This window comes from Scyliorhinus canicula, chromosome 17 (assembly GCF_902713615.1).
Source record: "Scyliorhinus canicula chromosome 17, sScyCan1.1, whole genome shotgun sequence".
Taxonomy (NCBI): Eukaryota; Metazoa; Chordata; class Chondrichthyes; order Carcharhiniformes; family Scyliorhinidae; genus Scyliorhinus; species Scyliorhinus canicula.
This window is the reverse complement of record NC_052162.1, coordinates 131,613,312-131,637,841: the sequence shown is the minus strand read 5'-3', so window position 1 is coordinate 131,637,841 and position 24,530 is coordinate 131,613,312. Positions and strand designations below refer to the sequence as shown.

Below are 24,530 nucleotides of genomic sequence, written 5' to 3'. Positions count from 1 at the left end.
CCAAGCACCCGCGCTGCCCGGCCCGCTCCGCTCTGTGTAAGCTGCGGGAAGAAGGGTCACTACGCGGTGGTCTGCCAGACCAAGTCGGTCGCTGCTGTTCCACGCCGCGCACCAACTTCTCCAGCCCGCCTTCCGGCCCCCGCAACGGCCCCACGGTCCTCCCCACCCTCGCTCCCAGCCGCCCCGACCGGCCCGCAGACGCCGCTGACACTGCCCACAGCCGCCACGGGGTTCCCACAGGCGCCGCCATCTTGGGGCCCCGGCTCCACGTGCGGGTCCTGGGCGCCGCCATCTTGGGCCAACACGGAAGGCCCTGCAAGCGATTACTCTGCCACTGAGGATGATCTGGAACTCTCACCACGACTTGCTTCCATCACACTCGACCAGTTTCGACCACGTTCGCTCGCCAAGACTACGACAACTGTTCAGCTCAACGGACACAAAACGAGGTGCCTGCTGGACTCTGGGAGCATGGAAAGTTTTGTCCACCCCGACACGGTAAGACGCTGCGCGCTCCCCATCCATCCAGTTAAGCATAAGATTGAATTGGCCTCGGGTGCGCACACCGTCCAAATCACCGGGTGCTGCATAGCGGACCTCACGGTCCAGGGGAAGGTCTTCAAAAACTTCAAACTCCTCATTCTCCCCCGTCTATGCGCTCCGGCTCTCTTGGGCCTGGATTTCCAGTGCAACCTGCAGAGCTTGACCTTCCAATTCGGCGGCCCTATTCCTCCTCTTACTGTTTGCAGCCTCGCGTCCCTCAAAGTGGACCCCCCCTTCCTTGTTTGCTAATCTCACCCCAGATTGTAAACCTGTCGCCACTCGGAGCAGACGATACAGTGCCCAGGACCGGACCTTCATCGGGTCCGAGGTCCAGAGACTCCTTAAGGAAGGAGTTATCGAGGCCAGCAACAGTCCCTGGCGATCCCAAAGGCTGCTGAAGGAAGGAGTCATCGAGGCCAGCAACAGTCCCTGGCGAGCCAAGTGCTGGTGGTTAGGACTGGGGAGAAAAACCGGATGGTCATTGACTACAGTCAGACCATCAACAGGTTTACGCAGCTGGACGCGTATCCTCTCCCCCGTATTTCCGACCTGGTTAACAGGATCGCGAAGTACAAAGTCTTCTCCACGGTGGCCCTTAAGTCCGCCTATCACTAGCTGCCCATCCGTGCGAGTGACTGAAAGTACACAGCGTTCGAGGCGGATGGGCGCCTCTACCACTTCCTCAGGGTTCCATTCGGTGTCACAAATGGGGTCTCGGTCTTCCAACGGGAGATGGACCGAATGGTCGACAAGCACGGTTTATGGGCCACCTTCCCGTATCTCGATAACGTTACCATCTGTGGCCACAACCAGCAGGACCACGACATCAACCTCCAAAAATTCCTCAGAACCGCAAAACTCCTTAATTTAACCTACAATAAGGATAAGTGCGTGTTTAGCACCGACCGTCTAGCCATCCTCGGCTACATAGTGCGTAACGGAGTGATAGGCCCCGACCCCGAACGCATGCGCCCCCTGATGGAACTCCCTCTCCCCAACTTCCTCAAATCCCTCAAACGCTGCCTGGGCTTCTTCTCATATTACGCCCAGTGGGTCCCCAACTACGCCGACAAAGCCCGCCCCCTCATCCAGTCCACCTCCTTTCCCCTGTCAATGGAGGCCCGCCAGGCCTTTAGCTGCATCAAAGCGGATATCGCAAAGGCCACGATGTGCGCTATCAACGAGTCCCTCCCATTCCAGGTCGAGAGCGATGTGTCTGACGTAGCTCTGGCGGCCACCCTGAACCAAGCGGGCAGACCCGTGGCCTTCTTCTCACGAACCCTCCACGCTTCCGAAATCCGCCATTCCTCGGTGGAAAAGGAGGCACAGGCCATAGTCGAAGCTGTGCGATATTGGAGGCACTATCTGGCTGGCAGGAGGTTTACCCTCCTCACAGACCAACGGTCAATGGCTTTCGTGTTCGACAATGCACAGAGGGGCAAGATCAAGAACGACAAGATCTTGCGGTGGTGGATCGAGTTGTCCACGTACAACTACGATATTTTGTATCATCCTGGGAAGCTCAATGAGCCTTCCGATGCCCTATCCCGCGGTACCTGCGCCAGCGCGCAGATTGACCACCTTGTTCCCTCCACACGGACCTCTGCCATCCAGGGGTCACCCGTTTTTACCATTTTATTAAGACCCGCAACCTGCCCTACTCCGTTGAGGAAGTCAGGACCGTCACTAGGGACTGCCACGTCTGCGCCGAGTGCAAACCACACTTCTACCGCCCCGAACGAGTGCATCTGATCAAGGCATCCCGCCCCTTTGAACGTCTCAGTATAGACTTCAAGGGTCCCCACCCCTCCAACAACCATAACACTTATTTCTTGAGTGTTATTGACGAATACTCCCGCTTCCCTTTCGCCATTCCCTGTCCCGACATGACCACGACAACCGTCATAAAGGCCCTCCTATAGGCCCAGCTCCAGGGTCCCAGGTTCGATTCCCGGCTTGGGTCACTGTCTGTGTGGAGTCTGCACGTTCTCCCCGTGTTTGCGTGAGTTTCCTCCGGGTGCTCCGGTTTCTTCCCACAGTCCAAAGATATGCAGGTTAGGTGGATTGGCCATGATAAATTGTCCTTAGTGTCCAAAATTGCCCTTAGTGTTGGGTGGGGTTACTGGGTTATGGGGATAGGGTGGAGGTGTTGACCTTGGGTAGGGTGCTCTTTCCAAGAGCCGGTGCAGACTCGATGGGCCGAGTGGCCTCCTTCAGCACCGTAAATTCTATGATAATCTATGAAATCCATTACCTTACACCCGTTTCAAATGACATCCCACAAAATCCACCATTATGGAGACTGGGAAGAAACAGTCAGCAAGTTCACGCACGTTAAGTGTGAATAGTTTCCTAATATGCTCTGACATTTTCTGATTCTGATGTTAGATCAATTTCTGCGGCGCCCGTCTAAGTTTTCAGCCGAATTGGACTCCCTCAAAAGAAGGTTCTACAGTGCCACAAAAGTGCAGGTTTCCTATTCTCCGTCAGTGCAGCAAACCCGGTGCCCTGTTTCTATGGTGTCGTGGTTATCATGTTTGTTTTACACGCAAAAAAAAATCCTGGATTGGAAATCGCGTAAAAACATTGTCAACCCCCATCCGTATATGTGTGTGAGAAAAGTTGCATAATTGACATTTTCATTATCACTCATCCTGAATAACCCTTGAACTGAGTCGCTGAGTGAATCTGCCGTGTTGGAATCTGGACCCCGATCCCCAGACCTTCAGCCTGGTTCTCTGCTTTACTGGTCTCGAGATAATTACACGATTCAACCACCAACCACTTCCCCAGTGAATCCGCTATCGAATATGACCTGAATATATCTTACAAACCTAAGTCATTTGCTCTGACATCTCCCTCAAAATGCATTCAGGAGAAGCAGAAGTGCTGACAATTCCCGGCATACCGAGCAGGAACACAGATGTTCCTATTTTGACTCGGCGCAAATATCAACAGTTCGTTCAATGGCGACACATACGGGTCATAGGCTGGGAATCCTGCAGCGAGTAACTCACCTCCTGACTCCCTCCAAAGCCTGTCCACCATCTACAAGGCACAAGTCAGGAGTGTGATGGAATACTCTCCTCTTGCCTGGATGGCTGCAGGAACTCACCAAAGGCACCTTAGACAGCGCCTTTCAAACCCAAGGTCGCTCCAACCTGGAGGTTCCCCTCCAAGTTACTCTCCATCCTGACTTCAAAATATATCGTCTGTTCCTTCACTGTCATTGGGACATAATCCTGGAACTCCCAGCGACGTTCACATCCCCGATTTAATAAAATGAAACATACAGCCAGCTGCCTGAACCTGCAATGGGATCACCTGAACTGGTGTCTGGGGATAAATTGAACGTCCATTTACCTTTTGAAACTGTCTCGCTTTTCTAACGAGTGATTTGTGCTGATAGATTCCCTGCAATGTGAGCTCAGGTTCTCAAACCAAACCCCATGTGAATCAATCCAGAGAAAGTAGCTGAGGCCAAATCATTCTATGTCTTCAAGAAGCGGTTAGATATCGCACTTGGGGCAAAGGGGATCAAAGGATATATGGGGGGGGGGGGACCTGGCTATTGAGTTGGACGATTAACCATGATCATGATGAATGGCAGAGCAGGTGCGATGTCTGCACCACAAAGGAATGAACAAAATCTGTGATTCGGCCAACATCAAAGGGCTCGTCCGCGATTTGAATTCGGGACCTGTCACAGCCCCGAAGCAAGAATCCTGGGATTCTCCGAGCTCTGCGCCGGGCCGGAGAATCACCAAGGAGCGGAGAATCGGCACCATTTGCGCCGTTGTGTTTGGCCGCAGCCGGGCCTCCGATTCTCCAGCCTTGATGGACCGAGCGGCCGCGCGGAAATGGCGGAGAACCGCCGGCACCGTCCACACCTGCTCGCAACCGGTGGGAACTCTGCGTACAGGGTCGGGGGGTGGCCAGTGTGTGGGGAGGGGGAGGGGGGCTCCTTCAACTGGGGGGGGGGGGCCTCCGATGAGGTCTGGCCCACGATCGGGGCCCACCGATCGGCGGGCCGGCCTCTCCAGCCCTGGCCCCATTTTGTTATGCGGCCGGTCCCTGAACCCCCGCGCCATGTTGCGTCGCAGCCGGCGCGTTGAGGAAGTACCCTGTGCATGCGTGGGTTGGCGTGTTGGGGCAGGGAAGGGAGGCTGGAGCAGCGTGAACCGCTCCAGCGTCGTGCTGGCCCCCTGTGGGGGCCAGAATTGGTAGTGCCCGTGGCCACTTCGTGACGTCGTGAACCGCGACGGCATTCACGACGCCGGGGACACTCTACCTCCATTTCGGAGAATCCCGCCCCCTATCCCTAGACCAACGAGCCGGAGCAAAGCAATCGGTTCAAACTAAAGATACGCTGATTGACATCCAAATCCGATCAGAAAACTGCAGCAGAAGCGGAAAATGCTGGGAAATCTCACAAAGTCAGACAGCATTTGTGGACAGGGAAACAAGGGTGATCTTTCACCTCCTTGATCTTCCATCGAAACCCAGGAAATATTAGAAATGTCGGAAGAATGATGGGAATGTGGAATTCGAAACACAAACAGATGGGCCATGGTCTCATTGAATGTCAGAGCAGCCTGAAAGGGCCGAATGGCCTACCTCCTGTCTCATCTGTTCCCATGTTTGAAAACAAAGAGGAACCATTGACTGAGTCAGCAGCTGATGGTGACTATTATATAATTTGATAAATGGAAACGTGTGACCATGTCGCCCTCTGGTGGACATGACCGGAACTTTACACCGTTCCAACATGTGATGAAAACAGGAAATCAGGTCGAGGGGAATAAATGCAGCCGGGGAAACATACTCAGAGCCTGCAGTTTGTCCATAAACATCGCCGGCACCAGTTGAAGGAACAGGGAATGAAAGTTTTCCTGCATTCTAGGTGTGGTTTGTTGTTCATTGTGCAGCTCAGAGCGGGAAATAGCTGCAGACAGAAAGAAGGTGGGAATTTCCAAACTTAAATTCATTCAATTATTATTATTAAATGCCAGCTCCTTCTTTCTGTTTTTCGGGGATTACCTCCCACGCTGGTCGCTGCATTTTACATTGCCACCAAATTCAACCCTGACTCCGATCCAATCCACCGGCGGGACCCTGAGTGAATTCCACCCAGTCTGTGTGAAGTGTTGGACCGATTTGTAGCCACAGTATTTCCCTGTGGGCCAGTGGCGCAATGGATAACGCGCCTGACTACGGATCAGGAGATTCCAGGTTCGACTCCTGGCTGGCTCGTGGGTAAATTTTAGTTCTAAAACTCCATGAAATAATACATTTTCAATAACGTTAACCCAAATCAAATGAAAAGTCATCGTTTAGATTATTTGGATTTATTTTATCATTCACCTGAGGAAGGAGCAGTGCCCCAAAAGCTCGTGTTTCAAACAAACCTGTTGGACTTTAACCTGGTGTAAGACTTCTTACTGGATTTATTTTAGTAGCCTATTTGACAAATTCCAGTGTATTCTAAAGAGACAGAAACTGACATAAATCAGATGCCAGAAATGTTGGGGATGCAGGGCTTAGTGTTTATAAACATAGAACAGTACAGCACAGAACAGGCCCTTCAGCCCTCGATGTTGTGCCGAGCATTGTCCGAAACCAAGATCAAGCTATCCCACTCCCTGTCATTCTGGTGTGCGCCATGTGCCTATCCAATAACCGCTTGAAAGTTCCTAAAGTGTCCGACTCCACTATCAAAGCAGGCAGTCCATTCCACACCCTAACCACTCTCTGAGTAAAGAACCTACCTCGGACATCCCTCCTATATCTCCCACCCTGAACCTTATAGTTATGCCCCCTTGTAACAGCTACATCCACCCAAGGAAATAGTCTTTGAACGTCTGCTCTATCTATCCCTAGTGAGAGGGAGGAACCGAAATAAATCAATATTGGTAGAATCATAGAACCCCTGCAGTGCAGGAGGAGACCATTCGGCCCATCGAGCCTGCGACGACGCTTGGAAAGAGCACCCTACCTAGGCCCATACCCATCTCCGTAACCCAGTCATTTTGCATTGGCCAATTACTTTGAACTGTGGGAGGAAACCAGAGCACCCAGAGGAAACCCACCCAGATACTTGGAGAGCGTGCAAACTCCACACAGTCACCCAAGGTGGGAATTGAATCAGGGTCCCTGGCGCTGTGAGGCACTGCGCCACTATGCTGCCCAGAAAAATGGTGTTGGGAAATTGATGGGATTGAAGGCTGATAAATCTCAAGGGCTTGATAATCTGCATCCCAAAGTACTTAAGGAAGTTGCTGTAGAAATAGTGGATGGATTGGTGGTCATCTTCCAGGATTCTATAAACTCTGGAACAGTTCCTGTAGATTGGAGGGTGGCCTGTGTAACTCCAATATTTAAAAAGGGAGATAGAGAGAAAACAGGGAATTATAGACCAGTAAGCCTGACATCGGCAGTGGGGAAAATTCTAGAATCCATTATCAAAGACTATATAGCAAAGCACTTAGAAACCAGTGGCAGGTTCAGACAGAGTCAGCACGGATTTATGAAGGGGAAATCATTCTTCGACGGTGTAACTGGTAGAGTTGACGAGGGGGAGCCAGTGGATGTGGTATATTTGGACTTTCAGAAGGCTTTTGACAAAGTCCCACATAAGAGATTAGTGTGTAAAATTAAAGCACACGGGATTAGGGGTAGTGTATTGAGATGGATAAAAAACTGTTTGGCTGGCAGGAAACAAAAGAGTAGAAATTAATGGGTCTTTTTCAAATGAAAAAATGAAAATCGCTTATTGTCACGAGTAGGCTTCAAATGAAGTTACTGTGAAAAGCCCCTAGTCGCCACATTCCGGCGCCTGTTCGGGGAGGGTGTTATGGGAATCGAACCGTGCTGCTGGCCTGCTTGGTCTGCTTTCAAAGCCAGCGATTTAGCCCTGTGTTAAACAGCCTCTGGTAGGCAGTGACTAGTGGGGTACCACAGGAATTCGTTCTAGGACCCCAGCTATTCACAATATATGTTAACGATTTAGATGAGGGAACAAAATGTAATATCTCCAAATTTGCAGATGGGTGGGAGGGTGAGCCGTGAGGAGGATGCAGAGATCCTTCAGTGTGATTTGGACAAGTTGAGTTGGTGGGCAATTGAATGACAGATACAGTATCATTTGGGTAAATGCGAGGTTATCCACTTTGGAAACAAAAAAGGTAAGGCAGACTATTATCTGATTGGCCATAGATTAGGAGAGGGCAATGTGCAACAAGACCTGGGTATCCTCGTGCACCAGGCACTGAAGGTAAGTATGCAGCTGCAGCAGCAAAGAAGGTAAATGGTATGCTAGCCTTCATTGCAAGCGGATTTGAGTACAGGAGCAGGAATATCTTGCTATTATTATACAGGGCCTTGGCGAGGCCATACCTAGAATATTGTGAGCAGTTTTGGTCTCCTTATCTGAAGAAGAATGTTCTTGCTCTGGAGGGAGTGCAGCGAAGGTTTACCAGACTGATTCCTGGGATGGTGGGACTGACGTACGAGAGATTGAATCAGTTAGGATTGTATTCGCTGGAGTTCAGAAGAATGAGGGATCTTATAGAAACCTATAATATTCTAACAGGACTAGACAGGGTAGATGAGGGAAGACTGTTCCGGATGGATAGTATCCACAACCAGGGGTCACAGTCTGAGGATACGGGGTAGACCATTTAGGACAGAGATGAGGAGACATTTCTTCAACCAGAGAGTGGTCAGTCTGCGGAATTTGTTACCGCAGGAAGTAGTTGAGGTCAATACATTGTATGTTTTCAAGAAGCAGTTCGATATAACTCTTATGGTGAAGGGATCAAAGGATATGTGGGTAAAGTGGATTTAAGCTTTTGAGTTCCATGATCAGCCATGATCATAATGATTGGCGGAGCAGGCATGAAGGGCCAAATGGCCTCCTCCTGCTCTCGATGTAATCACTGAGAGCAGGTGAATGGCTGCTCCCCAGTATGAAATCACTGATGTATCTGCAGGTGGCTAAATCAGTAAATCCCTTCCCACACTGAGAGCAGGTGAATTGTCTCTCCCCAGTGTGAACTCGCTGATGTATCTGCAGGTGAGATAACCGAGTGAATCCCATCCCACAGTGAGAGCAGGTGAATGGCTTCTCCTCAGTGTGAGCGAGTCAGTCAGTTCATGGTGGCACAGTGATTAGCACGGGTTCAATTCCAGCTCAGGTGACTGTGGAGTTTGCACTTTTTCCCTGAGTCTGTGTGGGTTTTTCCAGTTGCTCTGGTTTCCTCTCACAGTCCAAAGATCTGCAGGTTAGGTGGATTGGCCATGCTAAATTGCCCCTTAGTTAGGTGTGTTTATGGGGATAGAGTGGAGATGTGGGTTGGTGTAGACTTGAGGGGCTGAATGGCCCTTCTACTTTGTTGTGAATCTCTAGCTTAGATGGGACTCTGTATCCCTTCCCACAGTTTCTCCATATTTTGCCTCTCCTCGTGTCTCTCCAGATTGGACTATCAGTGGAATCCTTGTCTACGCACAGAACATGTGCACTGTCTCTCCTCCCTGTGAATGGCCTGTAAATGGTTGAAGCTCTTTCCACAGTCAGTTCACTGCTACACTCTCACTCTAATGTGTGTTGTGTGGGTCTCGGTGCTTTTCCAGTCACACTGATGTTTAACAACTTTTGAAGCCGACAGAGGAGCCGGGGGGCCGGGGGGGGGGGGGGGGGGGGGGGGGCTGCTGGAGGTGCTGTATGTGCTGTGAAGCATTGGGGCTGGATAGAGGGCCAGCGATAGGTGGAGAAAGGCAAACATGTCTTGGACGGGAAGAAAAACAGAATGTAAATGCAAAGAAAGGTGCTGATAGTGACGCATTAAGGGATTAGAATGTGTAAATGGCAAAACAAAAGTAAGGAGCCTGTCAGAGAACAATTAGGAACAGGGAGCAGATTGACTAAATGGAGTGGGATGAGGAGATGTTTCATCAGATCAAGCTTGTTTTTCATAAATTCCAATAAAATGAATTTCATAAATAAATAATGTTCATATTGAAAACTATATTGGGAAGCTAAATCCAACACTTCATGTCAATGTAAGTCCAACAGGTTTGTTTCAAATTACTAGCTTTCGGAGCACTGCTCCTTCCTCAGGTGAATGAAGAGGTATGTTCCAGAAACATAAATAGGCAAAGTCAAAGACGCAAGACAATGCTTTGAATGTGAGCATTTTCAGGTAATTAAGTCTTTACAGATCCTGTCTACCTCATAGGCTGCAGGAAAGGATGTCCCGAAGTGTGGCACATTGGCGAGACCATGCAGACGCTGCAACAGCGTAAGAACGGACATTGCGCGACATTCGCCAGGCAGGAATGTTCCCTTCCAGTTGGGGAATGCTTCAGCAGTCAAGGGCATTCAGCCTCTGATCTCCGGGTAAGCTTTCTCCAAGGCGGCCTTCAGGACGCTCAACAACGCAGCATTGCTGAGCAGAAACTTATAGCCAAGTTCCACACGCATGAGTACGGTCTCAACTGGGACCGTGAATTCATGTCACATTACATTCATCCCCCACCAACTGGCCTGGGCTTGCGAAATCCTACCAACTATCCTTGCTTGAGATAATTTACACCTCTTTAACCTGGCGCTTACCCTCTCACTGAATCTGTAAAGACTAATTACCTGCAAATGCTCGCATTCAAACTATCGTCTTGTATCTTTGACTTTGTCTATATATATATATATATATATGTTTCTGGAACATACCTCTTCATTCACCTGAGGAAGGAGCTGCACTCCGAAAGCTCGTGATTTGAAACAAACCTGTTGGACTTTAACCTGGTGTTGTCAGACTTCTTACTGAGCCCAGCCCAGTCCAACACCGGCATCTCCACTTCATGTCATTGGTCAGGGGCTGGTTTAGCACAGTGGGTTAAACAGCTGGCTTGTAATGTAGAACAATGCCAGCAGCGCGGGTTCAATTCCTGTACTGGCCTCCCCGAACAGGCGCCAGAATGTGGCGACTCAGGGCTTTTCACAGTAACTTCATTGAAGCCTACTTGCTACTTGTGACAATAAGTGATTATTATTATTAGGGAATCATTGTTAATTCAGACAATTGTGCATGCATTCTACAGAAACTCCTTTTAAAGAATAAATTAGAGACTTACTTGAAAGTGAGAAAGATCGGGTCTCATGGAATGAGAGGAGGAAATTGAAATTAATCGGTTAGCAGCTCCTTGTAAAAGAATTGGTATAAACACGGTGGGCCGAAGGGCCTCTTATTGCTCTCTGCAGTTTAGATCAGTCTCTCTGCAGCATTCCTAATGGGAACAGCTGAATTCTTCAAAACAAAGGCCCCAAAGTATGACTGAGTGACAGAACAATGTCACCTTTCTACACAGGCCCATTGCATTGAATGTCAGACGGTGGTTTCTGTAGTGTAGTGGTTATCATGTTTGCCTCACACGCCAAAGGTCCCCGGTTTGAAACTGGGCAGAAACATTATGAATGTTCCTCATTTGCAGAGTTGTATTCTTGCTGTTTTCTGTTCAGTCCTGAAGCGAATCCGTTACCTTACATCCAATATCCTGCAAAATCCACAATTATGGAGACTGGGAGAAATCGGTCAGACAGTTCACACGTGTTAAACGAATCACATTTTCTGATTCTAATGTTAGATCAATTTCTGCGGTGCGTCTCAAGGTTTTCAGCTGAATTGGACTCCCTCAAAAGAAGATTCTAAGGTGCCACAAGAATGCAGGTTTCCTATTCTCGGTCAGGGGGCCAAACTCAGTGCCTGTTTTTGGGGTGTAGTGGTTATCATGTTTACTTGACACACAATAAATCCTGGATTGGAAACCGCGTAAAAATATTGTCAAATCCCATTCGTTTAAGTATGTGGAAAAAGTTGCATAATTGACATTTTCAATATTATTCATCCCTAATAAGCCCTGAATTGGGTTGCTGGGTTAATCTGCCGTGTTGCAATGCTGACCTGCAGACCCCTGAGCTTCAGCCTGGTTCTCTACATTGCCAGTTTAGTGACAATAACACAACTCTACACCAACCACTATGCCCCACCCCGCCCCAGGGAATCCGCTATCGAATATTACCTGAATATAATAACTTTTAGGCATGTGTCATTTGGATTGGATTGGATTGGATTTGTTTATTGTCATTTGCTCATTGCATCAATGTCATTTGCTCTGACATCTACCTCAAAATGCATTCAGGAGAAGCAGAAGTGCTCAAAATTCCCAGCACACCGAGCAGGAACATAGATGCTCCTATTTTGAGTCGGCACAAATATTAACAGTTCGTTCAATGGTGACAAATGCAGGTCAGAGGCTGGGAATCTCTCTGTGATTCTATAAAATCGATTAACACTAAAAGACCGGCTGGGCATCCTGTGGAGAATAATTCACCTCCTGAATTCCCTTGGGCAGCAGGGTAGCACAATGGGTCGCACTGTGGCCAGAGTGCCCGATTGCCGGCCTGGGTCACTGTGCGGAGTCTGTGCGTTCTCCCCCTGTCTGCGTGGGTTTCCTCCGGGTGCTCCGGTTTCTTCCCACAAGCCCTAAAGACGTGCTTGTTAGGTGAATTGGACATTCTGAATTTTCCCTCTGTGACCTGGATAGGCGCCAGAATGTGGCAACTGGGGGCTTTTCACAGTAACTTCATTGCAGTGTTAATATAAGCCTACTTCAGTTCCTCCTTGCATCCCCAACATTTCTGGCACCTGATTTGTGTCAGTTTCTATCTCTTGCGCTGGAATTTGTCAAAAAGGCTACTAAAAAGAAATCTAATGATCAGCTTTCATTTGAATTAGGTTCATATTATTGAAATTGTATTTTTCATGGGGTTTTTCAACTAACGTCGAAAGGTTTCCCCAGGAGCCAGCCAGGAGTACGAAGCTGGACTCTCTAAATCCGTAGTCAGGCGCGTTATCCATTGCGCCACTGGCCCACAGGGAAATGACATCGTTACATCTGGCCCAACACTTCACACAGACTGTTTATCCCAAAGTGTTTCAAAACTCTGGGTGGAATTCTCTCAGGGTCCCGCCGGTGGATTGAATCAGAGTCGGGGTTGAATTTGGTGGCAATGTAAAATACAGCAATGCAGCGACCAGCGGGGAGGTCATTCCCGAAAAACAGAAAGAAGGAGCTGGCATTTCTGGGATCGTGTCCAGCGTCTGTTTGTGGGGAAATGCAGTTGGTGAATGGCCAGGCTTGGATAATAACCAAAGCATAAAACAATAATTGAATGAATTTAACTTTGGAAATTCCCACCTTCTTTCTGTCTGCAGCTATTTCCCGCTCTGAGCTGCACAATGAACAACAAACCACACCTAGAATGCAGGAAAACTTTCATTCCCTGTTCCTTCAACTGGTGCCGGCGATGTTTATGGACAAACTGCAGGCTCTGAGTATGTTTCCCCGGCTGCATTTATTCCCCTCGACCTGATTTCCTGTTTTCATCACATGTCGGAACGGTGTAAAGTTCCGGTCATGTCCACCAGAGGGCGACATGGTCACACGTTTCCATTTATCAAATTATATAATAGTCACCATCAGCTGCTGACTCAGTCAATGGTTCCTCTTTGTTTTCAAACATAGGAACAGATGAGACAGGAGGTAGGCCATTCGGCCCTTTCAGGCTGCTCTGACATTCAATGAGACCATGGCCCATCTGTTTGTGTTTCGAATTCCACATTCCCATCATTCTTCCGACATTTCTAATATTTCCTGGGTTTTAATCGGTGCCGGCGATGTTTATGGACAAACTGCAGGCTCTGAGTATGTTTCCCCTGCTGCATTTATTCCCCTGGAACTGATACACTCATTTTCTGTTCTCATCAAATGGCCGAACGGTGTAAAGTTCCGATCATGTCCACCAGAGGGCGACATGGTCACACGTTTCCTCCTCATCAAATACCCACCATAATATTCACCTTAAGGTGCTGTCTCAGTCAATGGTTCCTCTCTGTTTTCAAACATACGAACAGATGAAATAGAAGTGGAAGTGGGCCATTCGGCCCCTTGATCCTGCTCTGCCATTCAATAGGACCATGGCCCATCTGTTTGTGCTTCAAATTCCACATTCTCCTCATGCAAACATACGAAATAAGATTCTGTGATACTGTATATTGTGCTTTAGAGAATGATACAACACAGATAGAATCCATTCGGCCCACCATGTCTCTGCTGGCTCTGTGGAAGATCCATCCAATTCATTCCAAAGACTTGTTGACAGAGTCAGAACAAGGGGCAGCACGGTAGCATGGTGGTTAGCATAAATGCTTCACAGCGCCAGAGTCCCAGGTTCGATCCCCGGCTTGGGTCACAGCCGGTGCGGAGTCTGCACGTCCTCCCCGTGTGTGCGTGGGTTTCCTCCGGGTGCTCCGGTTTCCTCCCACAGTCCAAAGATGAGCGGGTTAGGTGGATTGGCCAGGCTAAATTGCCCTTAGTGTCCAAAAAAATAAGGTTAATGGGGGTTGTTGGGTTACTGGTATAGGGTGGATATGTGGGCTTGAGTAGCGTGATCATTGCTTGGCACAACATCGAGGGCCGAAGGGCCTGTTCTGTGCTGTACTGTTCTAAATTCTAAATGTATGTCCGCTGTTGTAATTCAATATATGAATGGAAAAGGTTTTCCAGTTCCATATTCTCAGACATGAGCAAAGCACACAGAGTATCTGACTAATTTAATTCAATAATTCCACATATATCACAGTAACAGTATGAATGAAGGGACAAATACACCGGCCCCTGGAATGAGCACCCATGCTTCCACCCTATCCCCGTAACCTCACCGAAACTTTTTGGACACTAAGACACAATTTATCATGGCCAATCCACCTAACCTGCACATCTTTGGACTGTGGGAGGAAACCGGAGCACCCGGAGGAAATCCACGCAGACACGGGGAGACACGCTGATGAATGCTGGTGGGGGTGGGCCGGGGGGGGGGGGGGGGGATGGGGGGGGGAAGAAACGATATCTTCATCCCTGGATGGACTGGAACTAAGAAAAGAGGTCATGGAGGTGCAAATGACCTTCAATTTCCTGTGCACAGAGATGTGCAGTGTTCGAAAGAAGCTCAACAAACACTCGAGGAACAGCAGCGCATCTTTCCACTGGGCTCAATACAGCTTTCACACTCAAGAGTGTGTTCAACAGTTTCACACTGTAAATGCTGCACCCATTCTGTGTGTCCTTACATCCCAGATTTGTGTTTGAATCTTGTTTCCACTTGTTCTTTGTGTCCGAGAGGCAATTCTTGATCAATCTGCCATCGATGGCTCCTCCAGACACATCTTTTGTTTCTTTGTTGTTTCCATTGCTCTGACAGAGAGCTGGCACAGACACAGTGGCCCGAATGGCCTCATTCTGTGGTGTAACCATTCTCTGATTCGATGTTAACCTCACTCTGTGGCCAGGGAACCCAAGGCCTTTTCTCAGTTAATCTCTCCTGACTTGCCCCCCATTCAGAGCCCTTTCCTGTTGTTCTGTTTCCTCCCTCCGGGATTTCACTTGCTTCTAATTTTCTACATTTCTAACCTGTCCCGGTTTCAATGGAAGGTCATGGAGGTGAATGTGAACTTTGTTTGCCTGTCCACAAATGTGGCCTGACTTCCCGAGTTTACCCAGCATTCCCCCTCAAACATCTGATTGGCTTTGGTAAGATTCTCGCTTCGGGAGCAGCAGGGTAGCATGGTGGTTAGCATAAATGCTTCACAGCTCCAGGGTCCCAGGTTCGATTCCCGGCTGGGTCACTGTCTGTGCGGAGTCTGCACGTCCTTCCCGTGTGTGCGTGGGTTTCCTCCGGGTGCTCCGGTTTCCTCCCACAGTCCAAAGATGTGCGGGTTAGGTGGATTGGCCATGCTAAATTGCCCGTAGTGTCCTAAAAAGTAAGGTTAAGGGGGGGTTGTTGGGTTACGGGTATAGGGTGGATACGTGGGTTTGAGTAGGGTGATCATGGCTCGGCACAACATCGAGGGCCGAAGGGCCTGTTCTGTGCTGTACTGTTCTATGTTGTGCTGCACGAATTTGCGAGAGGTCCCGGGTTCAAATCCCGGACGAGCCCTTTGATTATTGTTCATTATTGGCCAAGCCGCGGGTTTTCCTCATTTCCTTGCGGCGCAGACGGCGGGATTCAATCACATTGGGTTTGCTTTGAGAAGCTGAGCTCACACTGCAGGGAACCAATACGTTCCCGAGAATATCGAAAAGCTTGTCTATGAGTGGACATTCACTTATCTCTATTCACTAATTCAGGTGAATCCATGATGGTGGATTCAGGCAGCTCTCTGTCTGTTCCATTTGATTCATTCGGGAATGTGAACATCGCTGGCTGCTCCAGCATTTATTGCCCAGAACTATTTGCTTTTGAGAACAGTAAGAAGTCTTACAACACCAGGTTAAAGTCCAACAGGTTTGTTTCAATCACTAGCTTTCAGAGCACTGCTCCTTCCTCAGGTGAATGGAGAGGTGGGTTCCAGAAACATACATATATATATGCCAAAGTCGCTTTAATGCGAGAGGTGTAGCAGGCAAGGCAGATGAATTTAGGGCTTGGATTAGTACCTGGGAATATGATGTTATTGGTATTACTGAGACTTGGTTGAGGGAAGGGCAAGACTGGCAACTAAATATCCCAGGGTATAGATGCTTCAGGATGGATAGAAAGGGAGGTAAAAGGGGTGAAGGAGTTGCATTACTGGTCAGAGATAATATCACAGCTGTGAATAAGGAGGGCACGATGGAGGATTCGAGCACTGAGGCAATATGGTAGAGCTAAGAAATAGGAAGGGTGCAGTAACATTGTTGGGACTTTACTACAGGCCTCCCAAAAGCGAGTGTGAAGTAGAGGTACAAATATGTAGACAGATTATAGAAAAATGTAGGAGCAATAGGTGGTCATGATGGGAGATTTTAACTTCCCCAACATTGAATGGGATTCGTGTAGTGTTGGAGGCGTAGATGAAGCAGAGTTTGTAAGGAGCATCCAGGAGAGTTTTTTAGAGCAGTATGTAAATAGTCCAACTCGGGATGGGGCCATACTGGACCTGGTATTGGGGAATGATCCCGGCCAGGTAGTTGAAGTTTCAGTCGGTGATTACTTTGGGAATAGCGATCATAATTCCGTAAGTTTTAGAATACTCATGGACAAAGACAAGAGTGGTCCTAAAGGAAGGGTGCTAAATTGGGGAAAGGCCAAGTATAACAAAATTCGGCAGGAGCTAGGGAATGTGGATTGGGAGCAGCTGTTTAAGGGTAAATCCACATTTGAAATGTGGGAGTCTTTTAAGGAAAGGTTGATTAGAATGCAGGACAGACATGTCCCTGTGAACATGAGGGATAGAAATGGCAAGGTTAAGGAACCATGGATGATGGGATTGTGAGACTAGCTAAGATGAAAAAGGAAGCATACATAAAATCTAGGCAACTCAAAACTGATGACGCTTTGGAGGAATATCGGGAAAGTAGGACAAATCTCAAACGTGCAATAAAGAGGGCTAAAAGGGGTCATGAAATATCTTTGGCTAACAGGGTTAAAGAAAATCCCAAAGCCTTTTATTCGTATAGAAGGAGCAAGAGGGTAACTAGAGAAAGGATTGGCCCACTCAAAAACAAAAAAGGGAATTTATGCGTGGAGTCAGAGGAAATGGGTGAGATTCTTAATGAGTACTTTGCATCGGTATTCACAAAGGAGAGGGACAAGACGGATGTTGATCTATCCCAGGTTACTGAGGGAAGGGAGGGTCGAAATAGCTGGGGCCTTAACAGATATCTTTGCAGCATCCTTTTTTAAAGATTTTTTTTTTTTAAATTATGATTTTTGTATTTTTATTTTATTTTAATTAGTTTAGAGTACCCAATTCATTTTTTTTCTAATTAAGGGGCAATTTAGTGTGGCCAATCCACCTAGCCTACACATCTTTTGGGCTGTGGGGGCGGAACCCACGCAAACACGGGGAGAATGTGCAAACTCCACACGGACAGTGACCCAGAGCCGGGATCGAACCTGGGACCTCGGCGCCATGAGGCAGCAGGGCTAACCCACTGCGCCACCGTGCTGCCTCTTTGCAGCATCCTTGAGCACGGGTGAGGTCCCAGAGGGCTGGAGAATTGCTAATGTTGTCCCTTTGTTTAAGAAGGGTAGCAGGGATAATCCAGGGAATTATAGACCTGTAAGCTTGACGTCAATGGTAAGCAAACTGTTGGAGAAGATACTGTGGGATAGGATCTATTCACATTTGGAAGAAACTAGACTTATCAGTGATAGGCAGCATGGTTTTATGCAGGGAAGGTCATGTCTTACAAACCTAATAGAATTATTTGAGGAAGTGACAACATTAATTGATGAAGGAAGGGCTGTAGATGTCATATACATTGACTTCAGTAAGGCGTTTCATAAAGTTTCCCATGGCAGGTTGATGGAAAAAGTGAAGTCTTATGGGGTTCAGGGTGTACTAGCTAGATGGATAAAGAACTGGCTGGGCAACAGGAGACAGAGAGTAGTGGTGGAAGGGAGTGTCTCAAAATGGAGAAAGGTGACTAGTGGTGTTCCACAGGGATCCGTGCTCGGACCACTGTTGTTTGTGATATACATAAATGATCTGGACGAAGGTATAGGTGGTCTGATGAGCAAGTTTGCAGATGATACTAAGATTGGTGGAGTTGCAGATAGTGAGGAGGACTGTCAGAGAATACAACAAAATATAGATAGATTGGAGAGTTGGGCAGAGAAATGGCAGATGGAGTTCAATCCAGGCAAATGCGAGGTGATGCATTTCGGAAGATCTAATTCAAGAGCGGACTATATGGTCAATGGAAGAGTCCTGGGGAAAATTGATGTACAGAGAGTTCGGGGAGTTCAGGTCCATTGTACCCTGAAGGTGGCAACACAGGTTGATAGAGTGGTCAAGAAGGCATACAGTATGCTTGCCTTCATCGGACGGGGTATTGAGTACGAAAGTCGGCAGGTCATGTTACAGTTGTATAGGACTTTGGTTAGGCCACATTTGGAATACTGCGTGCAGTTCTGGTCGCCACATTACCAGAAGGATGTGGATGCTTTAGAGAGGGTGCAGAGGAGGTTCACCAGGATGTTGCCTGGTATGGAAGGTGCTAGCTATGAAGAAAGGTTGAGTAGAATAGGATTGTTTTCGTTGGAAAGACGGAGGTTGAGGGGGGTCCTGATTGAGGTCTACAAAATTGTGAGAGGTCTGGACAGGGTGGATAGCAACAAGCTTTTTCCAAGAGTGGGGGTGTCAATTACAAGGGGTCACGATTTCAAGATGAGAGGGGGAAAGTTTAAGGGAGATGTGCGTGGAAAGTTTTCTACGCAGAGGGTGATGGGTTCCTGGAACGGTTTGCCAACGGAGGTGGTAGAGGCGGGCATGATAGCATCATTTAAGACGCATCTAGACAGATATATGAACGGGCGGGGAACAGAGGGAAGTAGATCCTTGGAAAATAGGCGACAGGTTTAGATAAAGGATCTGGATCGGCGCAGGGTGGGAGGACCGAAGGGCCAGTTCCTGTGCTGTAATTTTCTTTGGTCTTTGTTTAAAAATGCAAGACAATACTTTGAATGCGAGTATTTGCGAGTAATTAAGTCTTTACAGAGAGTGGTAACCCCAGGTTAAAGAGGTGTGAATTGTCTCAAACCAGGACAGTTGGTAGGATTGTGCAAGCCCAGGCCAGATGGTGGTGGATGAATGTCATGCAACATGAATCCCAGGTCCCGGTTGAGGCCGTACTCATGTGTGCGGAACTTGGCTATAAGTTTCTGCTCGGCGACTTTGCGTTGTTGCGCGTCCTGTAGGCCGCCTTGGAGAACGCTTACCTGATGTAGCGCGATATCCGTTAATCCGTTGTCGCAGCGTCTGCATGGTCTCACCAATGTACCAAGCTTCGGGACATCCTTTCGCCTATTGAGAAGGTGGTGGTGAGCTGCTTCTTTAACCGCTGCAGTCCATTGGTGGAGCTACACCCACAGTGCTGTTAGGGAGGGAGTTCCAGGATTATATCCCAGTAATAGTTAAGGAACAGCCAATATATTTCCCAGCCAGAATGGTAAGTGGCTTGGAAGGGAACTTTCAAGGATTAGGGGTCTTGGGTTCGGAAGGTGCTGTCTAAGGTGCCTTTGCCGAGTTCCTGCACCCATCCAGGCAAGTGGAGAGTATTCCATCACACTCCAGGGGCGGGATTCTCCCCTACCCGGCGGGACGGGGGGTCCCGGCGTAGGGAAGTGGCGCCAACCACTCCGGGGTCGGGCCTCCCCAAAGGTGCTGTCTTCACCGCACCTTTGGGGGCTAGCCCCGCGCTGGAGCGGTTGGCACCACGCCGACTGGCGCAAAAACCGGCGCCAGCGGCCTTTCAGGCCCGCCACCCGGCAGCGGGGGCCAGCTGCCGCTGACGTCACCACCGGCGCATGCGCGCTGTGGGTTTCTCTTCCGCTTCCGCCATGGCGGAGGCCGTGGCGGCGGCGGAGGAGAAAGAGTGCCCCCAGGGCACTGGCTCGTTCCCTGATCGGGGGGCCCCAATCGTGGGCCTGGCCACCATGGGGGCACCCCCCCGGGGTCCGATCGCCCCCCCCCCCCCCCCCCCAGGACCCCGGGGGCCCACTCGCGCCGTCGATCCCGCCGCCACCAGAGGTGGTTCAAACCTCGGCGGCGGGAGAGGCCTCCCAGCGGCGGGACTTCGGCCCATCGCAGGCCGGAGAATCGGCGCAGGGGCCTCGCCGATCGGAGTGGCGTGATTCCCGCCCCCGCCACTTCCCGGGTGGCGGAGAATCTCTACCACGGCGGGGGCGGGATTTTCGGCGGCCCCAGGCGATTCTCCGACCCTTCTGGGGGTCGGAGAATTTCGCCCCTGATTTGTGCCTTGTAGATGATGGAGACAGATTTTCTGGAGTTGGGAGGTGAGTTACTCACTGCAGGATTCCCAGCCTCTGACCTGCATTTGTCGCCATTGAACGAACTGTTAATATTTGTGCCGAGTCAAAATAGGAGCGGCTATGTTCCTGCTCAGTGTGCCGGGAATTTTCAGCACTTCTGCTTCTCCTGAATGCATTTTGAGGTATATGTCAGAGCAAATGACACATGCTTGAAAGTCATTATATTCAGGTAATATTGGACAGTGGATTCACTGGGGGAGTGGCTGGTGGGTGAATAGTGTAACTGGCTCTGGACCAGGTAATATTGGACAGTGGATTCACTGGGGGAGTGGCTGGTGGGTGAATAGTGTAACTGTCTCTGGACCAGGTAATATTGGACAGTGGATTCACTGGGGGAGTGGCTGGTGGGGGGATAGTGTAACTGGCTCTGGACCAGGTAATATTGGACAGTGGATTCACTGGGGGAGGGGCTGGTGGGTGAATAGTGTAACTGGCTCCGGACCAGGTAATATTGGACAGTGGATTCACTGGGGGAGTGGCTGGTGGGTGAATAGTGTAACTGGCTCTGGACCAGGTAATATTGGACAGTGGATTCACTGGGGGAGGGGCTGGTGGGTGAATAGTGTAACTGGCTCTGGACCAGGTAATATTGGACAGTGGATTCACTGGGGGAGTGGCTGGTGGGTGAATAGTGTAACTGGCTCTGGACCAGGTAATATTGGACAGTGGATTCACTGGGGGAGTGGCTGGTGGGTGAATAGTGTAACTGTCTCTGGACCAGGTAATATTGGACAGTGGATTCACTGGGGGAGTGGTTGGTGGGGGAATAGTGTAACTGGCTCTGGACAAGGTAATATTGGACAGTGGATTCACTGGGGGAGTGGCTGGTGGGGGAATAGTGTAACTGGCTCTGGACAAGGTAATATTGGACAGTGGATTCACTGGGGGAGTGGCTGGTGGGGGAATAGTGTAACTGGCTCTGGACAAGGTAATATTGGACAGTGGATTCACTGGGGGAGTGGCTGGTGGGTGAATAGTGTAACTGGCTCTGGACCAGGTACTATTGGACAGTGGATTCACTGGGGGAGTGGCTGGTGGGTGAATAGTGTAACTGTCTCTGGACCAGTAAAGCAGAGAACCAGGCTGAAGCTCCGGGGACCGGGGATCCACACAGCAGATTAATTCAAGGGCAACTCGGGATGAGTGTAAATGAATAAAGAAAATGTCAATCATGTACATTTGACCTGGTGTTGTAAAACTATATACTGTACATTTTACTGACATGGAAACCAATGGGTTTTGACAATGTTCAATGTTTCTATGCGGGTTTAAACCGAGGGTCTTTATGGGTGTGAAGCAAACATGATAATGACTACACTAGAGAAACAGGGAACAGCGCTTAGCGCACTGACCGAGAATAGTAAACTGTGCATCCTCATTGCACTGAAGAACCTTCTATTGTGGGAGTACAATTTGATTGAAAACTTAGGCAAATGGCGGAGAAATTGATCTGACATTAGAATCATAAAATGTCAGCACATTAGAAAACCATTCACACGTGTGAACTCTCTGACTGCGATTCTTGCCATCCTGCAGGGTATCATTTGGAACTTTGCAGTTGTAAGATCATGTATTTGCTTAACTATTGAACAACAAATAGGAAGGATACAAGATTATGAGTGACATAGACAGAGTGGATAGTCAGATGCTCTTTCCTAGGGTAGGGAGTCAAGTACTCGGGGGCATAGGTTCAAAGTGTGTGGGGAAAATTTAGAACGATGTGCGAGGCAAGTTTTTACATAGAGGGTGGTAAATATATGGAACGCGCTGCCTTGGAAGGTGGTGAGAGCAGGTACAATAGTGGCATTTAAGGGCATCTAGACAAATATTTGAATAGGGTGGGAATGGAAGGATACGGACTCCGTAAGTGCATACGGTTTTAGTTTAGGCAGGTAGCATGGTAGGCTAGGACGGCCGAAGGGCTGTTACTGTGCTGTATTGTTCTATGTTCTTAATACAACTTATCTGCATATTTAGATGAGTAACGTCAATAATGTTTCGAATAAGGAACATTTGGTGTGAGGTGAACGTGATAACCAGTACACTGAAAAACAGCTGATTGGCAATGAGCCCAATGGACTGGTGTTTTGAAAATGTGTTGCATTATCTGTAAAATTCTTAAACACATATATTGCAAAAGAGAAAACTGATTAGTCTAAATGTCCTCCCTTTCTGTGATCTTGAGTTTTCTCTATTCCAATTATTCCTCCAATCTGCTTTTGAAAAAGGAGTTTCTGCAGAATCCTTGCCCAGTTTGATTTAATGATCAACGCTCCCTTGGTCCAATGAAGAGAAGATTTGGACATAAAGATTTTTTTTTTTTTAATTTAGAGTTCCCAATTCATTTTTTCCAATTAAGGGGCAATTTAGCGTGGCCAATCCACCTACCTTGCACATCTTTGGATTGTGGGGGCGAAACCCACGCAAACACGAGGAGAATGTGCAAACTCCACACAGTGACCCAGAGCCGGGATCGAACCTGGGACCTCAAGCCGTGAGACTGCAGTGCTATCACTGCACCACTGTGTTGCCCTATTTGGACACAAAGATGATGTTGTTTACGATGTAAACATTATAAAATCATGCAGTTGGTTTCATATTGAATTTACAAAAGTGTATTTTCTGCTGAAACATCATGATTATTTCTGAGTTGATAACAGAATCTAATTACATTTGATCTACATCCTGTTTACAGAGTCTATTAGAGAGGGAAAGGATTTGTGTAGCTTAACAAAGCCCTCTCGAGATCACTTTGCTGAAGTAGTTTACTTTATTAGATTTCAAATGAATTTTAAAATGTAGAAGTGTCGGCCCAGCAAATATCTAAGGGTGAAATGATTTCCTCTCATTCAGGAATAACATCATTCTTATGTTCCTTCGAAAAACACCAAACAATTTTATTCAGTATTTGTTCCATTACTCAAAACGTGACATTATTTGATATTTATGTCCTCGTCTGAAATTGAAACACTCTGAAATATACAACTTTGAATTGTAAACATGGCTGACGAAGAAAATAAATTGAATGACTGGGTGATCCAAGTTCCCTTGTGTTCATTTGAGATTGAGCACAGTCAGCCTTTAAGCACAATCAAATATCTTGACAGGTATGAGATTTAAGAATAATGTGTTAATTATATTTGGCCCTCTTTGTTCTGGGCATGAAACATTCTGCAGCCTAAATCCTGTTCGGGACATGTGAAAGGAGGGGTGACAGCAAGTTCACACTGAGCCTGGATTTCCTCATCTCTCTGAGTGGCTTTTCCTGTTTCTCTACCACAAAGCCCGATTTTCAAAAAGGTAGTTCAGTTAAATTCATTTGTTCTTTTGGACAGCACGGTAGCACAGTGATTAGCACAATTGCTTCACAGCGCCAGGGTCCCAGGTTCGATTCCCGGCTTGGTCACTGTCTGTGCGGAATCTGCACGTTCTCCCCGTGTCTGCGTGGGTTTCGTCCGGGTGCTCCGGTTTCCTCCCACAGTCCAAAGATGTGCAGGTTAGGTGGATTGGCCGTGCTAAATTGCCCTTAGTGTCTAAAATTGCCCTTAGTGTTGGGTGGGGTTACTGGGTTATGGGGATAGGGTGGAGGTGTGGGCTTAGGTAGGGTGCTCTTTCCAAGAGCCGGTGCAGAATCGATGGGCTGAATGGCCTCCTTCTGCACTGTAAATTCTATGTTAAATTTCTGCTATTTCCTCTAATTCAGTTACAGTATCGCTTGTGTCTGTATCAGCACACATTGCCATTACATATGTTTCAGATGGTGATTAAAAATGTTAATCTGCATCCGTAAATCTATTAAATTCTGTTGTGGACTGAACACACTGTGAATGTCCGAACTGTGTCAAAACGGGATCATCCTTTTCTGATCTTTGCTTCTTCAATATTCACTACCTCCGACTTCTCTGAATGAAGTCTGAGGCCGAGATGAGACCAAATATATATCTAATATATGGGATTCAGATGACATGCCGAAACAATCGCATGTTGGGCAGCACAAGTGGCGCAGTGGGTTAGCACTGCAGCCTCACGGCGGCGAGGTCCCAGGTTTGATCCC

At 48.3% G+C, this 24,530-nt stretch overlaps 1 non-coding gene and 1 pseudogene across 1 annotated transcript; one reads left to right on the top strand and one right to left on the bottom strand.

The window, feature by feature from the left end:
* The window catches only part of LOC119951637, a 46,169-nt pseudogene that overhangs the window by 14,626 nt on the left and 7,013 nt on the right, over positions 1-24,530 (bottom strand).
* On the top strand, positions 5,724-5,796 carry trnar-acg. The gene has a single exon. It is a non-coding gene; the product is annotated as a tRNA-Arg (tRNA).